Source organism: Canis lupus, chromosome 31, assembly GCF_048164855.1.
Source record: "Canis lupus baileyi chromosome 31, mCanLup2.hap1, whole genome shotgun sequence".
Classification (NCBI taxonomy): domain Eukaryota; kingdom Metazoa; phylum Chordata; class Mammalia; order Carnivora; family Canidae; genus Canis; species Canis lupus.
Window position 1 is genome coordinate 41,111,063 of NC_132868.1, and position 24,914 is coordinate 41,135,976.

At 35.1% G+C, this 24,914-nt stretch overlaps 1 protein-coding gene and 1 long non-coding RNA gene across 6 annotated transcripts in view; one reads left to right on the forward strand and one right to left on the reverse strand.

The window, feature by feature from the left end:
* Positions 1 to 24,914, forward strand: part of NAALADL2 (N-acetylated alpha-linked acidic dipeptidase like 2) — an 880,805-nt gene that overhangs the window by 754,726 nt on the left and 101,165 nt on the right. The gene's annotated exons all lie outside the window — the stretch shown is intronic.
* Positions 6,676 to 24,229, reverse strand: LOC140622326 (uncharacterized). Its single transcript, XR_012022089.1, has 3 exons — positions 23,913 to 24,229; positions 12,853 to 12,937; positions 6,676 to 6,874 (listed from the first exon to the last, which is right to left on the reverse strand). It is a non-coding gene; the product is annotated as an uncharacterized lncRNA (long non-coding RNA).

Genomic DNA, 24,914 nt, shown 5'->3' on the forward strand with positions numbered 1-24,914 from the left:
AAAATAATAAGGTTAAGCTTTATTTTTCCAATAATAAGAATCAAATACTTTGCCTAGGGTCACTTGTCTTCTCTCTTTATATCTTCAGTTGTCCCTTTTGGAAATTAGTTACAAGTATTTAATTCAGGAATAAAAAATTAAGTGTTTTTAATGCTAATGAATACATCTGTCCTGCCAAAGTAACTTGCTATTGGCTACAGAGCTAATTCTTTTGGCAGAAGCTTGATTCTTATTGTTTGCATATAATTAGTCAGTTGGATGCCTGTGAGAACAAGATAATTTCTAGAAAAAAAAATCTACAAATGGACCACAATGGCAGATATGGCATCAGGAATTTATTTCAGCCTCTTAACTCACTATAATCTGTTTTCCAACCTCAGCACCATCATTTCTTCAATCCACAACTGCTTGTTGTGCTTTATAATTAAGGATATGAGAGAAATACAAGAAAGAAATTGTATGATAGAATCTAGTTACTCATATTTCAGAGGAAGTTCCAGACTCCAAACCTCCACTAGTTTTTTGAGAGATCTTCAGTGAAGAAAGATTCTTCCCTGGAACTCTGATACCTTGCAAGCTCTCAACTGTCCCATTTGTGTCCCTGAATAAATTGTTGGTGTATATATTAGCCTGCTTAGGCTTTCCTTTACATGTGGAATCTAAAAAATGAAACAAACAGTAAAATCAAAGGCAGAAACACACATAAATACAGAGAACAGACTAATGGTTGCCAGGGGGGAGAGGATTTAAGGGGATGAACATAATGAGTGAGGAGGAGTGGGGGACACAGGCTTCCAGTTGTGGAATGAATAAGTCACAGGGCGGAAAGGTACAGCGCAGGGAATATAATCAATGGCATTGTAATAGCATTGTGTGGGGACAGGTGGCACGCTTGTGATGAGCATAGCATAACACATAGACTTGTCGAATCACTGTAGTGTACACCGGAAACTAATGTAGTTTTTATTCTTTTCTGTCTGACTTATTTCACTTAGCATGATGCCCTCAAGGTCTATCCATGGAATTGCAAAGGGAAAGATTTCATTCTTTTTATGGATGAAATGTTCCATTGTATATGTATATGTATATGTATATGTATAGCACTTTTTCTTTATCCATTCATCCATTGATAGATATTTAGATTGTTTCCACATCATAGTTATTGTAAATAATGATGTAGTGAACATGGGGATGCCTGTATATCTTTTCCAATTAGTGTTTTCATTTTTGGAGGATGAATATCCAGGAATGGAATTGCTGAATCATATAGTAGTTCTTTTTCTAATTTTCTGAGGAAACACCATATTAGGTTCCACAGTAGCTGCACTGATTTACACCCCCACTAACAATGTGCAAGGGTTCCCTTTTCTCCACATTTTTGCTGACGCTTGTTATTTCTCGTCTTTTTGAAAACACCCATTCTAACAGGTAGGAGGTGATATCTCATTGTGGTTTTGATTTGCATTTCCCAGTGATTAGTGGTATCAAGTACCCTTTCATGTACCTGTTGAGCATTTGAATGTCCTTGGAAAAGTGTCTATTCAGATCCACTGCCCATTTTTTTAATTGGATGGTTTGGTTTTTGGCTACTGAGTTGTATATGTTCTTTGTTTGTTTTGAATACTAACCACTTATCAGATATATGATTTGCAAATATTCTCCCCCCATTCAGTCGGCTGCTTTTTCATTTTGTTGATGATTTGGTTTCTCTTCTTTTAAGGATGCTCATGTTATCTAACTAGGAACATAAGTTTATGACCTCATTTAAGCTGAATTACTTCCTTAGAGGTCCCATAACCAAATGCAGGTATGCTGGGGGATTAAAGCTTCAACATAGGAAACGAGGAGAAACACAACCATTGAGTCTTCAATGGTGTGCTTAGCATCTAAATTCTAGATATTCAAAGAAGATCTATTCATATTAGTAGGTGAGTTTGAAATATTTAACCCCAAAGATAAAAATCAAAGCTCTTTCAATGTAAAATGGTATGGCTACTTTGGAAAACAGTTTGGTAATTTCTTAAAATATTAAACATAAGTTTACCTTATGATTCAATAATTCCACTACTAGGTATCTACCCATGAAAAATGAAAACTATGTCTACATAAATAGAGGTGTATGAATATTTATAGCAGATTATTCAGAATAACTCCATACTATAAGCGATCCAGATTTCCATCAGTTTGGCAAATGGATAAATAAAATGGGGTACATCCATACAAGTAAATACTATTCAGTATAAAAGGAATGAACTACTAATATATGCTTCAACATAGATGAACCTCAAAAGCGTTATGCTAAGTCAAAAAAAAAGTCATCTGCAAAAAGCTAAATGAAAACAAATGCAAAGCTACAAAATATGTACGCTTGTATTTATATGAAGTGTTCAGAAAACAAATGTATAGAAATAAATTAGAGGTTGCCTAGCATAGGAGCAGGACTGATTACAAATGAGACTCCAAGGAATTATGGGGGGGTTATGGAAATATAAAATTGGATTGTGAGGGTGGATTCACAGCTCTATAAATTTACTTAAAATCATGGAATATAATTGCAATGGGTGAATTTTTAAAAATTAAGGTTCTCTCATATAAAGTATGTGTCCCTGTTTCATTCAAACACAAGCAAGTCAAAATCTTGCTGGTTTTCAGTAAGATTCCTTTCTATTATCCCCCTGAAATGAGCTTTGATTTCTGGAACTTGTCTCTGTGTTGTCTCTAACTGCTTTCAGGGAAGAATTCTCATCTCTAAATATGACTTTACCCAAAAGGACTTAAATTTCTTAGTATTTCTTTACATGAAACATTTTTCTCTTCTCTCCTCAAATATCTTTGACTTCCAGATCACCCGACAGATACACTATAAAATGGAACATTTATGAGAAAGTGGATACTGCAGCATGGTATAGATCAAAATGTCTGGGCTGTAGGAATAAGAAACTCCTGGTTCTACTTCATGCTAGCTGAGTGAGCCTATCTAGGTTTCCTATCTTCTCTGAGTTTATCTCCTCACTGCTAAAATATGGACGTCCTCAGCAGGATTGTTGGGAATACAAATGAAAAATTAAGGTAGAGGATTTTACTGCAATGTCTGTAACATTGCTTATAAAGCCTTTGAGTATTAGATGTGTTTTCTTTCTTTCCTGGAAAATGTTTCTTTAATATATTTTACAATTCATACATTTCGTTAATTCAGATTACACTGTCTTAGTTAATGGGATTTCTCTCCATAATTGAAGAAAATTATTGAATCAGTGACAAAGTACAGTTGACACAATCAACAAGAAAACTCGTTATTTTGAGTATAATGAGCTCATCAAAATAACTTTCAAGGGCAATGTAAGAAGGCAGCTCTTGTCAAATATTTGTCATATGATTTAAGTCTTTTTATTCAATGTTATGGGCTTGAACAAACCTATAACATTTAGTGATTAAATGATGTAATCTACTAACATGAGCCTTTGTGGGAAGTGACTGGTTGGTTTCACTCCTAATTCATTTTAGAGAGGTTCTTATCATAGCTAATCCAGAGGAAAAGAGAGTTCAGAGGAATCCTATTATTTAGAGATAGAAGCAGCAGCAGTCACTTGGGATTTATAGAAACATCATAGCAGAAGTAGGGATCTAAATATTGTTAAGAGTTTATATAAGTCCTTCACCATAACCCACTAGATCATTTTCAGATATGAATATGTTTTAATCCCTTCAGTAGTGGAAGACTAACCTTGCCATGATGCATATTTTTGAAATGTTTCCAGTCCATTTCTTAGCATCTCAGCTAAAGCTCTGTAATATGTTCAGGTTCTAGTTTATCACATTCTTAACTTTGTATCAATGTTAAATATGAGTCCTTCAGCAAGTTAAGTTTCCTATGACTGCACAACCAATGTATGCAATTTATTTTCTACTCAATAGATTTTTAAATGCCTTGTGCAAAGCCAAGCAAGCAAATAAAAATAAAAGAGAAGCCTGCTCTTGAGAAGCAAAACTTCTTTCTGAGTATTGACAGCCATATTTGCTCATGACATAAAAGCCTTATTACCCTCAAAGTTCACGGTTCATGAATAGAAACAGTGTGATGAGATGCTGTACCTCAAATTTCAATGTTCTAGTCTATGTTTCTTTTTTTATTCTAATAGTCTAATAAGAAAATAAGGATAGTTATATAACTGAGTAGAAAATAAGGATAGTTATATAACTGCTTACGCTTAAAAGCATTTTTAAAGAGTTAATTAACTTTAACGAGTTCCCACTACCATGAAAAATAAAGCTTAGGTTCTTTAATATTCCTTTTTCAGATATCAACATGAATTTTAATTATTTATGTGAATAGGTAGTAAGGAAAAAGCCAATGCTAGGATGGATGAAATGTTTAAAACATCGTTCTTTATTTTGCATATGAGCTTAAATTGGAGAAGATCTTTAAGATTTGTTGGCAGCAACGTTCCTCAACCTCAATACAGCCAGATACTAACCCGATATGGGAGCTTTGGACTTCACAGATGAAATAAACTGCTAAAATATGCCATAGTGTTAATATATCAATGCTTATATTTTTTCATCTTTGAGATGAAAAAAAATCATCTCTAGACTATGGCTTTATATGTGATTGTAAAGATGTGATCTATCTGAGATATATATGTGTGTGTGTGTATATATATATATATATATATATATATATGATTTTTTATGGTGTTATGCACTTAAAATGTGGATTTTTTTTATTCCTGGATATCTGTCAGGAGTAGATATGTGAAAAATATTTTTTCCACAGACTTTTAGAGTTGTGATCTTAACTCAAGAGGACATGGAGAATTATAGTCTTATATCAAGTATCACAATCATTAGTATCAATACTTGTGAAAAAGCTCATAGTCAAACTCCTACCATTCTCACTCCTGGGAAGCAAAAGGAAAAGAAAAGGAAAGAAAAAAAAGTATTTTATTGAAAGAAAGGCCATAATTTTAATTTATGATGCTGCTTTTCAGTATTTCATTGGCTCATATATCTCCAAATGTCTTTGCTACCTGGAGTTAGCCAAACAGTGCTAAATTATTATAATATTTTTGTGTGTTTCTTCCTAAATAATGAAGAACAAATACACTCTTATAGTCTTGGATTGCATGATATGTTCTTTGTGATTGCTGAAATTGTCTTTGAAAATCACTGGAAAACCACTTTTAAAAATTACAGAAACATTCATCAGCAAGAGAGATTTCTTCTTACCCCATCAGAATGTAGCAATACTTCAGAGTTAAGTATTATGAGACAAAGAGCACTGCAGTTGTATTAAAAAAATAAAAATAAAAAGCCCTTTTAAAGTGTCAGATCAGATTTCCATATTGCTTTAGATTGCCATTATTTTCCTATTTTCTATTTTCAAGATTTGGCTATTGCCTGCTATAGATGCTGGAATTTACTGTTGGTTGCCTGTGGAAGGAAAATTAATATGAAAAGGAAAGAAAATAATATGTCTTTTGTGTGTCTTAAAAGGCTCGCTACTGGCATTTTTATGTCTGTTGAAAGGAGCTTTAGAAATTGTCCATTCCAAACCCCTAATTTTACTTATAAGGTGGCTGAGATACAGACTTTTGAAATGGCTTGTCTGAAGTCATTTGGCCAAAGTTGCAAAACCACTTTAATACTATAACCAAGTTTCAACTCCCAAAATACAGTCAGCATATTATTAACTATTCAATGTGCTGCTAAGCCTTCTCAGCCTAAATATCAGATGAGAGACTTCTCTTTAGAGGTAGTAACCATCTGAGAGTTTGACTGCCATGTCTTTTGTTTCCTACCAAAATTATGAATCAGAGTCAGGCATGGTCTAGTTTTTCAAGGGAATAGGAATAGAAATTCAGAGACATCTAATTCAGACTGAAGGAAATAAATATAATATATATATATATTAGTATATATATATATTATAGATTTATATATAATATAATATTAATAAATATATATATATATTTTTTCTGGTCAGAGTCAGGCCCTCTTGCTTCCTCGTTCTGTGCCCCACCAGAATTCCAGGATTCTGAGTATGTGTTAAAGAGCATTGTCTTTATGAACGTACTATTCATATAAATGTTTCTCTGAATTTTTTAAAAAACGGAATACTAAATAGCTCATATGAGATCTAATCACTAAACTGTGTACTAAGATCAACTTCAGGTCTTCAAACATAAGTATTGGGAAATAAAAAGTAAAAGGAGCATTCTATTTCTGTTGTAGGATTTTTATCACAGAAGCATAGAATTTTTATTTTACTATTTAATATTCACCTAATTTTCTGAATGAAGATATTAAAATGATTTATCAGGCCTTTCTCTAAAGAAAACAAAGTTTTCTAAGTGGTTACTAATGGAAGTTTGGATGAGAAGAGAAAATGACGAGACAGAAAGGAAGATTCATTTACCCGTTTTAATTGTGCTTTAGAATGGCCACTTTACCAGTGTTGCCAGGTTACAATCTCTGCCAAAGAGGTCAATCTAATGGGTATATGAAAAGGAAGAAAAAAATAGATATATGTTTTTATTTTTTTTATTTATGGATTTATGTATATTTTTTACTCATCGCTTAAAGACAAAAGCTGTGATTCTTTAGAGGAAAGTGAGTGATGATAAACATTTCAGCATTCTAGATTCTGAAATCACTCTCTGCAGTTGGACTGCTCGGTTGAATGACATTAGCCTTTTATTATGTCACCATAGCCTCAGAGATATGTGTTATGAATGCATTCCGCACTTGCTGCAGTTTCTACAGATTACGTAATACACGTGTAGGAGTCACAGTGGGTTTTGCATCGTGAATGATGGGACCCACAATATGGTCCCTTCGGATTTTCACAGGACTTCCTCAAATATAGCCAATTACTCTGTAGGAAAAATAGCAGAAAAAAAAAGAAAAATATCAGACTGGAGGGAAAATGATAAGATAAGCTTACTTACTGGTCATTAAGAGTGTGATACATTATCGTTCAGATTTAAACTGTGGTGGTCCCTTGCTTTGGCCTTTCTTTGTTTTCTTCGGACAGAGATTGTGGTTAGCTGGCTTTGGGGAATATGGGCAGATTAAGAGATAAAATATGCAACAGGGTAGAAATTGAATATGATAGTGTTGTTTCTCCTTTGCAAAACAAGGAACAAAAAGCAATTAGAAGTTCCTTGAACTCATACATGCTTTTTAAGTTTGCATAGTTGACATAGATACAGATCATTTCTAGTATGCAGAAATAGACACTAGAAAATGTATGGATGCATCCACGCAATGGTGATTTTGCAAGTTCATTGTAATTTGAATTAACACTATGTTTTTAAAGAAAAGTTTTGACTTCATTTAACTTCAAAATTGCCAAAGCAATACTCCCAGCATATCCCACAAATAATTATTTTTCATGGGTTTTATCATTTTCCTTATTCCGTTTAATCAAAGATATTAGTCCATACATGCAACACTCATACACACATTTAGGTTTGCCATATTCTAGATTGACAAAGCTAAGGCTGGAGAGTGTTGCTGAAGGCTTTGGAGTTAGATGTGATATTTTAATAAATCCACTACTAAGTAATTATATCACTTTGAATAATTTAAGCTCTCAAAATCTTTCCTGCTTTACTTATAAATTGGTGATAATGATAGTATGTGCCATATTGTTATGATGATCATACGCCTCATATAGAAAATGCTAGTATTGTACATTTATTGACAGCCTGTAATATCTTTATCCTTACAAGTTTGACTATGAATAAAAAGAGCCAAGTAGAAACATTAATATTTCCAAAGGGTTATACCAATATTTTTCTTAACAGGTCATCAGATTCAGGGGCATCTGGCTGGCTCAGTCAGTTAAGTGTCCGACTTTGGCTCAGAGCATGATCTCAGGGTCCCACCGCTGGCCCTGTGCTCAACGGGGAGTCTGCTTGTCCCTGTCTCTGTCCCTTTTGCTCTCTCTCTCTCTCTCTTTCACTAAAATAAATAAAATATTTTTAAAAAATAGGTCATCAGACTCATCACAGTATTTTAAAGAAAACTCAAAATTTTGTTAGATATTTAAAAGCAGAACACCTCATCTTTTGCATGCTACAGGAATATTCTCAATAGTGTTCGTTGTTTCTTGATAATTCAACATTTTATACTTCCTTAAATTTCCCCAACTTCTCACTGCTTGCTTTTCTAGTTATTGGAATGTTGGATCACTATAAAGCAAATAATATAGACACTAGTAGGTCTCACTGATCAATTCAGTATTTTGTAATTTAACCGAAAAAGCAAACATTAAACTCTGCACAACTGAACTGATTAAATTCAGTATTCAATTTAAAGTGTTCAGCTAATAAAATCTTCCTTAGAAGCTTGAGACATTATTAAAAATAAATTAGATGAATTCATTATTTCATAAAATTTAATTTGATCTTGAGATTGCTATATTCCACCCAACTAGCTAGCCAAAAAGGAACTAGATTTCTATATGTAGCATTTGGATTCCTTGTCTTTCAGTGCTCTGTTAGCACGTTTCCAAGGAAACCAAATTCAGTTTTCAGCTGGGTACTGCCAAAGACAAATTTGAGCTGTGCATAGGGATCAAGATGATACACAATGTTAATCTTGTAATAACTGAACAGAATTCACCATGATACTATATATAAGACCCTTTTAAAACATTCCAAAAAGATGTGCTTTCATTTGGGGTGCTTTACGTGACAGAAACAGCTACATTATTCTTGATTATCACCTTATCATTGAGACAAATAATTCCGGATAATACTATAGGTCTCTAGAACCTTTGTGATAGAAGAAATTTGCAGGGTCGTAATCAAAGAGACAGTTTCTCTTTTGCTTATCCATCCATCTACCCATCCAGGTCATAGGAGCTTGAATTACCGGAGATGGTAATGGGGTGTACATCTCTGGGTAATGCTACAATCAACTTTCTTCATGCTTGGAGACAAATTACTATTCTCAGTAGTTTTTAAGATAGATTACTATTCTCAGTAGTTTTATTGTGTATCAGAGACTCTTATAATTTAAAAGTATTACTATTTGCTAAACTTTTATACTAATTGAGAAAAGAGACTTATTCTGTTTGTCATGGAAAAGAATAATGTAGCGTTAAAGTAAAATTGTTCTTTATAAAGAATAATTTGAGAGTTTTACGAAGGATCTAGTGCAGCAAAAATTCTGAAGTAATTAAGATGAGGCCCAATTCTTCTTTACATATTGCAAATTAGCAGATTTAGAACTTTTACTTTCTATTTCATATATACATATTTCTATTTATACGTTCTATTTCATATATATATAACATGTATATAACTTACCGATACAGTATATATGTCACTTTTAAATCCAAATTATTAAAATCTAGAAAAGTGGTATTTATATTATTAAAGAATATCCAGTTTTCAGAAAAAAATATTTAAAAAGTACCTTTTTATTAGTAGATTATCAGCTCTCAAGAATATAGATAAATAAGTAAAGTGATATTTGCATGATACATTTTTGAGAGATAGTGAGCCTCTTTTTAGAATTATGTTTTTTCAGCAACATTTAGGAATAAAGTCTGTCTGGGAGGAACAAAATGGGGGACGTGGCAGCATACAAGTTGTTGAGCACCACAGTAGGAGCAGCTAAAGTAATTATTAGAGGATTTAAAACATTTTTCCACTCTTAGTTCTGTTAGAGAATTTTCTGGTAGCTTCCAATTCCCTCTCCTAAACACTCATGCGCGCAAGTAATTATGTCTTTATGCATTTACAAATTCACTAGTCTGAAATAGGCTTGTCTAATGGAGGACTGGGAGGACCTTGGGGGCTTAGGGAGTACACCGATACCAGAAGTTACTTGGTAAACACAAAATCAATGGGGATCTTCTGGCTTCCTCCTGAAATGGGCTTTTTCTCTCAAACACAGAGATATTTTGTGTATTCCACAGATTAATACTCTGGATCTTGAAGCCAAGATCAATTTATGCTTTCATTAAGGAGGAAAAACACTGTAGGGCTATTTTGTAACAAGGAATCTGCATTACCTAATTAAGGAAGATATTTCTGTCTTTTTTTTAAATCTCCTATTGTAATGCACAGTGTCTCTTATGTAAAAGTGCATAGATGGTACATCTATTGAAAGGATTCTGAATAAAATATTCATATATTCCTAAAGATCTCTTTAATAGCTCTAATGAATCAATTTTTTAAAAAATATAAAACCAACAACAATAACAAAGCAGTTCTTAATTTGAATGAGTGGTCAAAACTTATTGAATTGAGATTATAGCCCTTTACCTGCTCTGTACCACTTAAAACACCCTAAATTATTGTCATGTTCACTTTCATTTGTATTAAATAAAACTAATTTTAGATGGGAATGAAAAAATGTAATTACTTATACTTGACTAAGTGGTTTGAGTTTTTTCCCCCTATCAAAACCGACCAAAGGTTTTACCTCATGATATTTCCAGCTTCAGGTGATGGTTCTTTTGCTAATTTCCTATGACACGGTGGATGTCTCCCTCTTCATTTTGATGGTCTCCTAACTTGTATTTTCATCACCTGGGTAATGCAACTGACAAGTGTGTATATGAACACTGACACATCTCATCGATACATATTGTAGTCAAGGAGAGTAATTTGCCCAAAGATCATAGCCTGCCCAGCAATTTATCTCACACCTGCCCAGACAGACACAACAGTCTAGCTCATCCATCAAAGTTCATGATGTAAGCTCAGTGGAATTTGAAACATACAATAAGAAAATGAAATTGGTGTAATCAAGATTATACACAAGGTGACATAAAGCATAGAGTTACAGGGCCATATTTTAAACCAGTTTTTGTAACCATCTAAACGTTCGAGTTTGTTGAAAAATAAATATACTTTTAAATATATTTTTCATGTTATGACTTCAAACCAACTGTTTATGGATTTAAGATATAAGAAATTAATAAGAATATTTAAAAATCTGTTTTTTTTTCAATTTAGAGTTAATAAGTTAGCCACTTAAGTCCTAAATATATAGAAGGGCGGGTTGCAAATCGAAATCTGTCTTATGTCTGTGTTTCCAACACATTCTCATGGTCTCATAGAATTTAAATGATAGAATAAATTCTGATATGACTAAGTCTTAGTACAATAAACACTAATACCTTTTCAGTTCATTATGGAAGGATCTAACATTTAAAAAATGTTTTAATACGTTATCTTGTTTTCAAAATCTTGTTCCCTAAAATGAGCACTTAGAGGAGATAGATGATAGAGGAGATGATGATGATGAGCACTTAGAGGAGATAGATCTAGAAATGAGATGAGAAAACTGAAACTTGGAGAGGTTAAGAACTTTGATAAAATCTGGGTACTGGAAGTACCAAGAATAGAATCTAGATCTTCTGAAACCCAGACTTCTTTTCCACAATGCCAGATTGGCTTCTGTAGTATTGTTAATGTGCTTCAGACAGTAATGGTGAATAGTACTGAGTATCAGAATTTCAGAACTGAAGAGGACTCCATTGACCATTAAACATAATCGACCTGATTCTATAGATAAGAAAATTAAGTTCAAACTGAGGGGATACAACTAGATGAGGACTCAGGTTCCCAGACTCATCCACCAGATAGATGCTCTTTTTTTTTTAATTTTTATTTATTTATGATAGTCACAGAGAGAGAGAGAGAGAGAGGCAGAGACACAGGCAGAGGGAGAAGCAGGCTCCATGCACCGGGAGCCCCACGTGGGATTCCATCCCGGGTCTCCAGGATCGCGCCCTGGGCCAAAGGCAGGCGCCAAACCGCTACGCCACCCAGGGATCCCCTAGATGCTCTTTCTAGAACAACAAATTTCTCTTCAAATACTTGGTGTGTAACTTGCTCAAGGTAGAGCATGTGAATTTATTATCTCCAGGACTCATAACAAAGAGGCAACATTTTCTAAACAAACCGTTCTGCAAACCAGGATGTGATAAGTGATTTTTTTTAAGCGCCTATTCTCAAAACTAGTGGCATCTCTGGGTGCCAACCTAACATGCAAAACTTTGGGTTTGAAATTTAAGTGAAAGCATTATTTGTATTCTTACAGATAGCACAGTTAACCCCTGGAGCATAACTATATAGTTAGAGAGATATTATTTCAGGTGAATATGAAATCCTTAAATATTGGTTTCAGTTTATAGCTGGAAGTCTTAACACCCTGGTAGTATAGATTCCATTTTAATATAAATATGTAGGTGGATAAGAAAGTACACCCTGTTTTTAGATAGGCTTAGAAACTTAGTTTTAAAATGTTAATGATAAGATCTTAACTACATTAATATTTAGTTCAAATAGAAGTTGATGAATCAACCTACTTATTTCTATGATCGCCATCTTTAGATTTTATACACATTTAGGACTGGGTATATTTTTGACGAATGGATACAGAGTGGGGTGGTAAATATCCTAGGTTCTAATTTTTCACATGTTCCCCTTTACATTAAAATTTGGGGAACTTAGGTCTGTGCTGGCGAAAAAGTGGAAACAATCTGAAGGGAAATTAAATGGATGAATTTCTCTGGGTCAGATGCTTCAAATTCCATTATCTCAGAAGATGAAATTATCAACAAAGATCCAAAAATGTCACACAGTTTACCAGTGTAATTGATCTCCTCATCTGTTAACCAGAAAAGTACTGTCTGCACGGGTTTGGAGATTAGGACGGGGAGAGGAGGGCCGAAGTCCCATGGTGGAACTGTGTTGGTTGCTGTGAGATATATTTCTTCCAGTATTATTTTTATTGATGCCAGCACAAAGAGAGTAGGTCACAAATATCCAGTATCATAACATTTGTGTAAATAGAATCAGAGTGGCCAGTGGCCAGGACACTGACCTGGAAGTTAGGAAATGTTCAGCTTGGTTTTCACCCATCCCCAAGATCCCTCGCTGTCTTGTGTTGGTCACGTAGCCTCAGCCATCTGTTTGGTCAATTACAAAAAAGATGAAGTTGGGTTTGAGGATGTGTCGATCCTTGTACCTGTGGGTCGGCCAAGAGGGGACACTCATAATATCTGTTTGAATCATTGAATTTATTGGTTTTGGTGTCCTTGGAATCTATCATGCTTTCTATTCAAAGATGATTCATTGCAGTAGAGCTCACTTACCCTCTGATTAATTGTGGGGAGCTCACGGCATAGCCCACCCTGCAGCCTGCAGTGGGGAGGGTGTAGCCACCACCTCACAGGAGCGCCAGGTTGCAGGAATCGCCCTGGTCCAATCCTACAGTCTCCTTCAACTGGTAAGAATTACTGTGCCCTTCCCTTCAGATGAACTGTTTCATTAGGCAATATGTGACCTCTGCATGGAGCTTATTATTCTAATTACCCAGAAAGATGGATGGAACTGATTACCTCAGTCCCTTCAGTGCCTGTATGCTTGGCGGTGAACTTTTGTCGCTGCCAGAGTTACTAACATGCCTCGGTATCTCTCGAGTCTGGCTTATGTAGCTCTCCGAGAGAGAACCATGGTGGCCTTTGATAAGTTTTATGCCATGGCCACACATCTTTTTTATGACCCATTGTTTGCTCTCTTATGATAACCTTAAGAATAGCATTGTAATTTTGCTTCACTATGGCAGACTGCTTTTACTGCGTTTTCAGATATTTTCATTTTTCAAGCACAAGAATGAGACTGTCTACAAACTGCAGCCGTACTACATGTGAATGGGTTTTGGTCTTGTTTAAGCGACCGTAGAATAAATAACAGCAATCATACAGTACAAGGAAACATTAAGGAGAGGAAAGAAGATATGTCAAGCCATTCCTATAATTTTAAATTTAGTTTGATTCTTTACACAAAGCTTAATAGATTTCTGTTTCCCACCATTGCTATCTCCTTTGCAACAACTAATTTCTCCTCATCAGGCTTTGCCTTGGTAGAAGTGTCAGTAGTATTGGTACATTTTTTTTTTTCTTTTGACAAAACTACCAAATTGACAAATTTCCACTTGGTATAGTAAATAACTATAGGACAAGAAGGACTTGCATGCAGTAAAACAACAACAATAACAACAAGAACTAGTCTTACATTTTTGTGTTTTGGCAGTTTTTTCAGATGCAAATTTTGTGACTGTTAATAAACAACACTTATTAATAACAGCTATTATTTATTAAGCATGTACTATGTGCCGGACACTGTACCCTCTGTTTTATATTCATTACTTTTGGTGGGTGTCAGCTCCCTTCATCCAGTGGGGAACAGAGGCTTAAAAATTCTACTTTGGGGGACTTGATCAAAGTTTTGGAGAACAGATAATTCTACTATAATCCTTTGAGAGTCATTAAAGCAAAGTATATCTTATAACCATATATTCCCTCATGATCTTCTAAGTCCCCGAAGCAATTAAATCAGAGAAAAATGTGTAGCCTAAACTTCAACTTAAGTATTATTGTAGGGTTTTTATTCATCGTTAGTTACAAATTTCATGTACATTACAGTTATTTAATGACTTATGACTTTGAAATCATGTGATAGTCTATTTCAACCAAAATTAACAATGTGCATCATTCAAAGAGTAATTTCCTTTTTTAGCTCCATTGATTATTTATGACATGAGTTGGACCATCATGCAAAACCTTTTGTGGATCACCTCCAAAGCTGTCCTCACATTCTTTAGAATGTCCCCAATGATACGCATCTTTATTCACTGCTGATGAAAACTTTTCTCAGACTGTTCAAAGTTAACCAAATGAGATTATAACTGTAAAATCCTCAGTGCTATACTTGGCACATGAAATATTCAGGAAATCGGAGTTTTGTTACTATTATTAATATTTGAAGAGCATGTCTATTAACTACATTGGATGAGCAAATTGGGAAATACTGTTTGCAACACTAAGAGTAATGAGATTAATTATCTTATTTGGCTTTGAATGATTCTGAACACAACTTCAAAGGAGAAAACCCAGAATTTCTTAAATTAGTGACAGTGTGAGGTAAATGTATAATTTTTCAAGTGATACAATGGACACCATTCTTTTGAATAATTAGGCTTAATATGTTGTATCAAACACAAAATTCAGTGCTTGGTAATTTTGCAATCATTAATATAAAACCAAAAGAATCATATCAAACAGTTACATAGAACTTACCATATACCATGCACTGTGCACTTTACATAATTTTGTTTCCTCACAACAATTTCATGAAGTAATCTCTATTATTATCAAATCCATTTTACAAATGAGAGAAGAGAGGACATAGCTCTGAGGCACCTTGATTGAATAAGATAGCAGAGCCAGCAAGTTGTAAAGCTAGGACTTGAGCCCAGGCAATCTGGCTTTGGAATCTACGCTCATGATCAAAACGAAGAACGATCAAAAAACACAAACAAAACAAACTAGGAACAATCAACAGAAAGCACTTTAAGTTAAAGAAGGAACTCACTGGCTAATTTATAAAGATAATGAGGTTAAATTTAAGAATAAATACTAAATTGACTCACGATTGTGTTTATATTTTAATCAAAACTAGTAACAGAATTCCATTAGATATTCATAAAATATATTTGTTTTGCACTCACAGGAATAGTAATAGTCTTAGAAGACCTGTAAGTTTTGTTAAATGGAAAAATGGAGAAACATTTGGTTGTTCTTGACCCTTGGCAGCTTAAAATATTTGTAAAACAGGTGATCAGTATTAAGGAGAGAACTCGTGTTGAGCACTGGGTGATGAATATGATGAATCACTAAATTCTACTCTTGAAACCAGTATCACACTATATGTTAACTAACTATAATTTAAATAAAAACTCAACAAAACAAAATATTTGTAAAAAAAATTGTCCAGCATTTTGGAAAACTATATTTCTTTATAAGCATTATGATTTTAAGATAAAACATACATGAAGAATGTTATACATAAAAATATTATTTGTCTCATTTTCAAAAAAACACACTCAAAAACATTGATTTTCAGGTCATTGGTGATATGGAATGCAGTTGCAGAGCAATTGTGAATATTTCTTGTACCTCGATAAACTTGCATATATTGACCTTGTGAGCAACGAATGGCCTTGAGTTGCTAAAAAAAAGGGGGGGGGGGAGGGGAGAAAAATTTAACTTAAAAGAAACAGTTGTTTTGGGTCACCTGGGTGGCCCAGTTGATTGTGTCTTGACTCTTGGTTTTGGCTCAGGTAGTGATCTCAGGGTCATAGGATCGAGTCCTCCCAGGGCTCCGAGCTTAGTGGGGAATCTGCTTGAGATTCTTTCCCTCTCCCTCTGCCCCTCCCCCCTCCTTTACATGAATAAGCTTCTAAATTATTTGAAGAAAAATAAATAAACGAGTGGGTGAGTAAATAAATAAATAACGTGAAGAAAAAAATATATGCCTGCCCAGCAATAGTTTGTATTTCTATGAATTTAGCCTAGTGCTTTTCACTTTAACTTACTAGCATCTGCTGCGTTCCCCCTTAATGATAATTTCAGATACACTGGGGTTTGTTGCTGAGCTAATTGTTAACATGAGCTACCTGTTGCTGTATGTTAAGATAATGAAGGAAATATCACTTACATATTTAGATTGCATTATGAGTGAATCCTAGCTGTTTGGGCTTCATTTCTTGTTTGTCTAAAGGAGTTAGTCACTAGAAATCTCTCATGAGTCAATCCCTGGAGATTTATGACTCAATTTTACAAACCATTTCAGAGAAGACTCTAAAAGTTTGGCAGCTTGCTAGAAATAAATAGCTAACTTCCTTTACAACTATTTAAGAAAGAGAATTTCTGGTTGGAAAAAGTCAAATTAGATATACTAAATTACTTTTTAAAGTTATTTTTAGGGGCGCCTGGGTGGCTTAGTCGGTTAAGTGTCTGCCTTCTACTCAGGTCATGATCCTTGGGTCCTGGGATCAAGCCCCACATCAGGCTCAGCGGGGAGCCTGCTTCTCCCTCCCCTGCTTGTGTACTCTCTCTGTCTCTCTCTCTCTGTCAAATAAATAAATAAAATATCTTTAACAATTAAATTATTTTAAAAAGAAAAATATTTGTGTCTCCAAAATTCAAACCACTTTAAGCTCTCATCCATAATGGGTGTCATTTTACTATTTTCTAAAAAATATTTTTCTCTCATTTTTTTTCTGAAATGAACCATTAAAAGTATCAATGGTTGTTTAATGAGCTTAAAATATTTCAATTCATTACTACATTACGATATTGTTATAAGGTGAAAATTTGTTCTTAGACAATTTCTCATGAAATTTCTTTTCCATTTCTAAGGCAATGTCTAACTATGCTAAGCTTTTAATCTATGATTTCTTTTATTAGAATGTTACCAAGAGAGATCTTTTTTTTTTTTTCTTTTTTCAACCACTGAAACACTGCTACCTCAGGATCTAAACATGACTTTAATGACCAAAGCCTGGTGGAGCAGGAGTTGCTAAGAGAGGGAAATACTGCTGAACTAGAACTTGAACTAGTGACAAGAGTTCATAATTTTTAGAAATTGTGCTGGCTTCTTAATGGTGCTTTGTTGACACTGCTGGAAACACATTCCCATCTTAACCCCATCCGGAATCATTGATTGGTGACTAAATCGTAAGTGCCAGATAACGAGTAGTGTGCATAAATACTGATTCTGGCTTTACTGTGCTTTTCTTCTGCAGAGATAACTTTCTAGGAATGAAAAGTTGATTCTCTTCCTCTGTGGCTTCTATGGAGAAAAATAATCTGTTAGTGCATTTAATGAAAATCCCGCTGAACGAGGCTGCTTACTCTTGGCACCTGGGCAAAGGAAATAGGGTGGATTTTTTTCCCCCTTCAGAAAAAGACGGGGAAAGTGTTGCATAACATCCTGTGGAGCTCATTACCAATCTGAACTTCAAAAGACTGAACTAGGAGAAAGAGCCAGTTAGGATTCATATATCGGAACTTTGAACTAAAACAAGGAAGTAGGACATAAACTCAGTGAAAATGGTGTGGTACCAAAAGCACTGATCTATAAATATGTCATTTCTGTCCTTAAGTTGCACAGGAAAGATTTGTAAATCAAAAATATTTTAAATTTAGAATTTATTGGCATGATTCATGACTCTCTTAGATTTCATAAATCTCCTGACGGTCTTGTAAAATATAGCAAAATGTATTTAAAGTGTATTATATAAAGCTTTTGAGGTACCTAAGCTATTTTGTTTATGGGTTGTTTTCTTAAAATTCTGAGCTTTCAAATGGAGAGTCATGTTCCTTATATCTCCTTAGTTATATGTTACTTTGGTACTTCTTAATTATTTTATGAGGCATGTTAATGAGCTTTGTGGGAATATGTTTAATTTTTCAAACTGAGCATGAATCTGGTCTTGATTGTTTCCCTTTTAATAGCTCTTTATTGTTTATGTCCGGCTGACTCACATGTGTCAGCACCTTCTAACTTTATCTAACCCACACCAAGTTTAGCGGGCAGACGCATTTCTATTATATGTTCTTATCTTTTCTAAGAATGAAACTTTTATACAGGTCTTTAAACAATTTTCAGCGTCTTCATGTTGCAAAACCACCTTATTTTGAATTAGATGTTACTTTGCCTGCTAAGTAGAGGGGAAATCAAAGCATCATCTTCACACTAAATGGAAGTGGATAACTATATAATATTATTCATGGAAAAATAATGTTTCTGCTCTTTTATCAGTCACGAGGATTTATTTTATAAGTTCTGCCCAGAGCAGTATTGTTCATCCACATACCAGTATAACCATCATCTTTGGAGTAGAGTTGAATCTCAAATTTCAACTGGTTTTAAATATTAATGACTATATTTAGAAGCTATAGTTTTCTTTTTTTTTTTAAGCTATAGTTTTCTAAATCTCTGTGTGTCTGTCTATATGTAAATTTGATGGAATCACTAAAATAATGTGAACTTAATTTGCCTTTTTCGAATAAAATCCAAAATTCTAGAGTTATCAAGAGTAGATTCCAATCAGTCCCTTCATATCCATGCTCTTAATCATTCTCTTGCTGTTCTCATGGAAACCAACGCCGCCCATATCCTCTGGCAGATTCTTACAATATAACTTCAATCAATAGAGAGGAGTATAAAGATTAAAGTATTAAAAAGTTAACCCAAATCCCACCCTCCCATAACCGTTGTTAATACTTCAGGGATATTATTTTAATAATCTCTCAATGACTGTACATTGTTGAAAATAGATGAATAGGCAAAAGTATTATAATGAAATAATTACTTGCATGTTATATTAAGAAAAGAGGCAATATTTAATTTTGCTTCATTACAAGCTATATTTATATATGTTTCTAAAAGACCCCTAATATGTTATGAGAAAAAGAGACAAAAGATCCTGGAAAGATCTGAGAGCTTGAATTCATTGTTCATTATTTTTGCTGCTGTGTCCATTTAAGACAACATCCAATTTTATTACCACATTTGCTTCATTTCTGAGTGTTTTTTGAGTAAATCTCTTAATTGGCCACGTTATTATCTTACATTTTAACAGTCATTTCAGTTTTTATGTGTGAATATGCAGATCATCTAGGCAGAGCCTTACATGACATCATATATGTATAATAAAATACAATTTTCACTTAATTCAGTCTTCAGATATTTTTTAATTGGCAGGCCAGGCATTGACTGTATTTGAATGTATTTCAAAAAACTGTACATTTATTTTTGTGAAAGCACTACCTCTGTTGTCTAATGCAAAATAGATAGATAGATGATAGATAGATGATAGATGATAGATAGATGTGTTTCCAGGATGTAAAGATATATCCAATTTAAATAGCAAAAAACTGAAATATAATACAGCAACATTGCAGTCATTTCTGCTTTTTAAAATAACTGTTCTATTGTATAACATCCAACTGAAAGAGCAGTTATGAGAAACAGACCTCCACATACACCTTGACAGCCTTATTGACAGTCTCCTGTTGGCACGAGATACCAATCACGGGTAGAGCCATGGTTATCTGCTTGTCGACTCATACCATGTGCATCTTTGAAGAATTAATTCCATATTGCTGAGCATTGTCATAACCATTCTGGTAAGTTCCCTGTAGAATCATCCCTGAGGATGACCTGTCTACCGACTGACACAAAGTGACTTCCAAAGCACCGAGGTACTCTGCAGCACTGTTGGCACCGTTGTGAGTTTCTGCCACCAAATCTCTCTTCAGCAGACTCGAATGACCTCTGATATAGTTCCCCCTGTAGCTGTGGGTATCAAACATACGCCTTTTGTGTGAATAATGGGCCTGATGGTCCTCCCCCATGCTTCCTCACGCCTGGAATGACATTCCTGTAGAGAGCTCCCACATGGAACACAACGTTGGACATTTCCTATGCTGTCAAAATCACTGTAGGACATTGTGTGTGTGTGTGTGTGTGTATGTAACAGTGAAAGGTATTTTAAAGAACTGAACTATCGAAGGCATTTTAAAGAACTATCAAAATCACAAAGATTTTCCTGAAATGGGATCCTTCCATACTTAGTTCCAGATAGGGGCCCTTCCCTACTTCCTCCTAAACAAGGTGTTTTAAACCCTCTATCCTGGCCATAATTTGGGGTATCCAAGTAAGCAAACATGATGTCAATGGTTGTGGTTGGTGAGGAAAAAGCTGGAGAAAATCAAGTGTCATGAGTCCCTGGAGGTGGCTGCAGCGGCAGTGAAGCCTTGAGAAAGTGGGAATACCTAAAAAATGACAGTGACAAGAACTGGAGCTACTCGACTAGAGACCAGTGGAAATAAATGGTGCTGTTTTATTTTTTTATATAGGGTTTGTAAGTACTTTGTCCTTAAATTTTTGAGTGCTCAAAAGAGCCCATCTGTTGCCTTTAGAATTAAAGGATCACGGGCTCTTTTTATAGTCATAATTATTATTAAATCATTAAATGTATTAAAAATTCATGTATCGATTTCTAGTGGCTGATGAATGATATAATGGTGTGTGTGTGTGTGTGTGCACATGCATGTGTACAAGATTCACCTCCAGCGGGGTCACTTGGATAGGGGCTACATCTTAGAGAAACAGCCTCTTGATATAGTTCATCCTTCTTTTCCCCGTCTTTACTACTCCCTCTGGGTATCCCTGCATCTAATTTTCTGGGAACCAACTTCTTTAAATCTGTGAATCTATCTTACAAGTTATCAATAAAGTATTTTGAAAATTTTTTTAAAAAGCATTTTGAAAATTCACAAATATTTGGGATGCCTCACGTGTGTATTTTGAAGAGCAACAAGGCTGTCTTTATTGGCAAAGTGAGAGCAAAGGAGTGAGTTAATGAATTTAATTATTATAGATGGCCAATCTGAAGAGTTCAAGCAAACATTATCTCTTCTTCAGCAGGAAATTTTTCTGCTTGAATCACTTTCATAATTGCCTCAGGTCTCCACTCTACCTGAGTGGGCGGCCTTCAGCTATCTCTACATAGTTATAGTTAAATTAGACTTGACTGAAAGACTCGGCCTCTCGGGGATTTTTTTTTTTTTTTTTTGGAGAATTTGGAGGGTTCAGAGGCTTAGCCACAGCCTGCTAGCAGGGCCACTACGCAAGAAAACGGTAGCTCTGTTAGAGTTTCAATTAAGGTGTGTGCTTCCATCTAGATGGGTTGTTTGTTGTTGGCGCTTCAGTTTTGGTCTCTTAAAACTGTATTCTTTTAATCCTTGGAAAAATAGAAAAAAAAAAGAACATCGTTTAGCAGGGAACAAAATAATCTACTTAAACTTGATATCTGACAAAATATAAATGAGTTCAAGTGAAAAATAGTAGCTTATTGCCCTCTTCTGTCCTCTGACCCCAATAACATGGTCTGTGTACTTAGAGCCCTATGAGATCATTTGAGAGTGGAAAACACAAATGGAGCTGTAGGGGGGAGACCTTAGAGCCAGCTCAGGGACTTGCCTACTCAGGGTCTCTTACTGTGGACATTCATTGCTGTTTCTCGAGGATTGCACCTGACAAAACACAACGGCTTTCAGGGAAAGAAAGTGAGGTTTGAGGCGTAGCCAAATGGCTGATAAATGAACGATTCTAAAGTGAGAATGAAAAATCATAGCAGTAAAATGTGGTTTTTTATGATCTAAAGTCCACTTTCATTTTTCTGTACGGTCTTGTGGAGAATGAGCGCGAGGCACCGTCTGCAGCGTGGAAGGCTCGTGAACTGTGGCAGATTGTGAATAGCTGTGTGCCCCTGCACCCCGGCTTGCCTTAACTCGGGGTTCCTTTTGGCCAGCTTAATTGGAATACCGGAGTCCGGAGTCAAACCAATCAATACCAAATCTCTTTTGCCCGTGATAAGCAAATGACTAGCTCCATTAACATCAGCAACTGCTGGGCCTGAGAAGTGAGGGAAGGCTCTATTTGCTAGCGATTTTCTGACCATGAAAATTGGCTAGGCCATGCATTTCGGAGACTCAATTTGAACAGAGATTTCTCAGTGAAGAGTATAACAAATAAGCAGAAATAGAATTTGGAACTTGGGCTCAGATGACTCAAGATAGTATAGTATAGAATCAAGCTGATAAGAGGGAGAAGGTGAGCAAAAAAAAAAAAAAAAAATAGACGACTTCACACCCATTTTCACCTGCTTGAAAAAGGAAAAGAAAATGGTAAGGGGGAAAAAAAATGATTCTCCTTACCCTTGGTTGAAATTATCATCACTGGCACCAAATCTCTGAGAGCTTAGAAGAGCTCAGCAGTGCCCTGAGGTTCAGAGCAATTGCTTTGAGATGTTATAGGTTCGGAGATATTTGACCCGAACACCCCATTTCCGGAAAGCCTAGCTCTTTTGACAGGTTAGTACTTTAAAATGCCTTTCATTGATGCACTGAAAAATGTACCACAGTGATTCTGACTGCATAAGAAATGTCCGAGGTTGTTTCCTGTTTGGGGTCTCTCTACAGGAATGTGTCTGTGTTTTCCGCTCATTTATTTATCTGATCTAGACACTGTGCTGAACATTCAAGATTCGAAAGTGGCCTTTCCTTGGGGAGCTCATGGTCTGGTGCCACTGATAGAGGGATAAATCCATATTCCGACTCAGAAATGTAAATGCTAATAGAGGTTTCGATTACGTTAAAGGAGAACAAACTGTTTATCAATTTGCTCCATTTCTCAACAGAACTTGTTGTTGTCCTAACCTTGTGCCAGGCACAGTGTAATGTGCTTTTTACATATTTGTATGTATCTATTCAACCCTCACAATACTCTTGGGAAGAAGGTATAACTACTAACCCCACATTACAAATAAGGGAACAGGTTAAAAACGACTGCATTTCTGAGCCAAGGCCACACAGGTAGTGAATGTCCAAGCCAGGATTCACATCCAGGCCAGCTGGATTGCAGAACCAAGTTCTTACTCACTGGCTTAAATTCCTTCCCTGTACAAGAATCGTGTCATGTAGTAGGCAAGTGGCTCATAGCATTCAATAATGAATGTTCTTTATGCTCCTTGTCTAATTTACTTTTTATTCTGAACTTGTATCATCTCCTTTTTTACATTTATTAGTGTGTTCTATCACAGTAGATTTGGGTATTGTTTATTTATAACATTTTACAGTCTGACATTTACATACATATTATGGCGCATAGACATCTCCTTCATTATGTTCTTCAGAGCATTTATAATTTTAAAGGAATAATTGGTTTAGGTAAGCCACCATTATGCTTTCTAAATATTAGAATGTTAGTGATAGTTTTAATACCATAATAAGCTGACAAGTGATCTACAACATATTTTCTTGTGATAAAAACCTGTATGAGTTTTTATCATAAAATCTTAAGGCCACGCACTTGTGTTCGTGTGCTTCCTTAGATTATCCTGAAAGAAATGTTAGAAAAATACTCAATACTTTTGTTCACAATAGCTCTGTTTTCGTTCTTTGATTGCTGTATTCTAAACACACAACAACAGATTAAGTATGAAAATAGGAAACTAAAAAGTCATACCAATACAGGCATTAGCAACAAGAAGCTCATCCTCCATACAGTGTAAATGTCTGAACATCCAGCTATTGAAAGGGAGCAAAACCTGACCCAGTGCTTGAAGACAGGGCCTGATCTGGAGTTCTGCTTCAGGTGACGTTAGGCTAAAAAAGCCAAGCCCTGTTACCGATTTTCATGTGTAGTTGTAGCTTTTCCGTAAATTGTAAGCCTGAAGAAGTTAGCAATTGAATAAAATTATCTGTTGGTTTAGAGGTTGGATCTTTCCAAGGTTGATTTTTTTTCCAATATAGTAGCCCCCTTCCCCACTTATCTGTGGTTTTACTTTCCATGGTTTCTGGTACCCACTGTGTGGTCATAGTCAACTATGGTGTCTGCGAGCAGATGGTCCTCCTTCTGACCTATTGTCAGAAGGTCAGTGGTAGTCAAATGCGTCATCACAATGCTTCTGTCATTCACCACAGCTCATCTCATCACAGAGACATTTTATTATCTCACATCATCACAAAAAGAAGGATAAGCACAGTACAAAATATTTTGAGAGAGAGAAAACATTCACATAACTGATTATAGTATATTATTATGTGTTCTATTATTAGTATTTTTAATCTCTTACTGTCCCTAATTTATAAGTTAAACTCTGCCATAAGTATGCATATAGAAGAAAAAAACATAGTGTAGGGTTCAGTTTTGGAATCCACTGGGGGCTTGGGAATGTATCCCCTGCAGACAAGAGAGGACTGCAGTCATTACAGAAAGCATTCATGAATTGGAGGTTAGCACTGAGGAATAAATCAAGAATATAGCTCTGAGAGGCGAAAGCTTAAGAAATGTAATAAAGCAGTCTTAGTAGCTTGTGGGATAGATTGCAGTACTCTAATATTTGCCCAAAACAAGCTCCAGAAAAGAGGGGAGACAATGGCAGAAACAGCATTTTAAAATATAACACAAAAATAACCTAAAAGTGGCATTTTACAGATCAATATATAGCCACTGAAAGATTTTTTA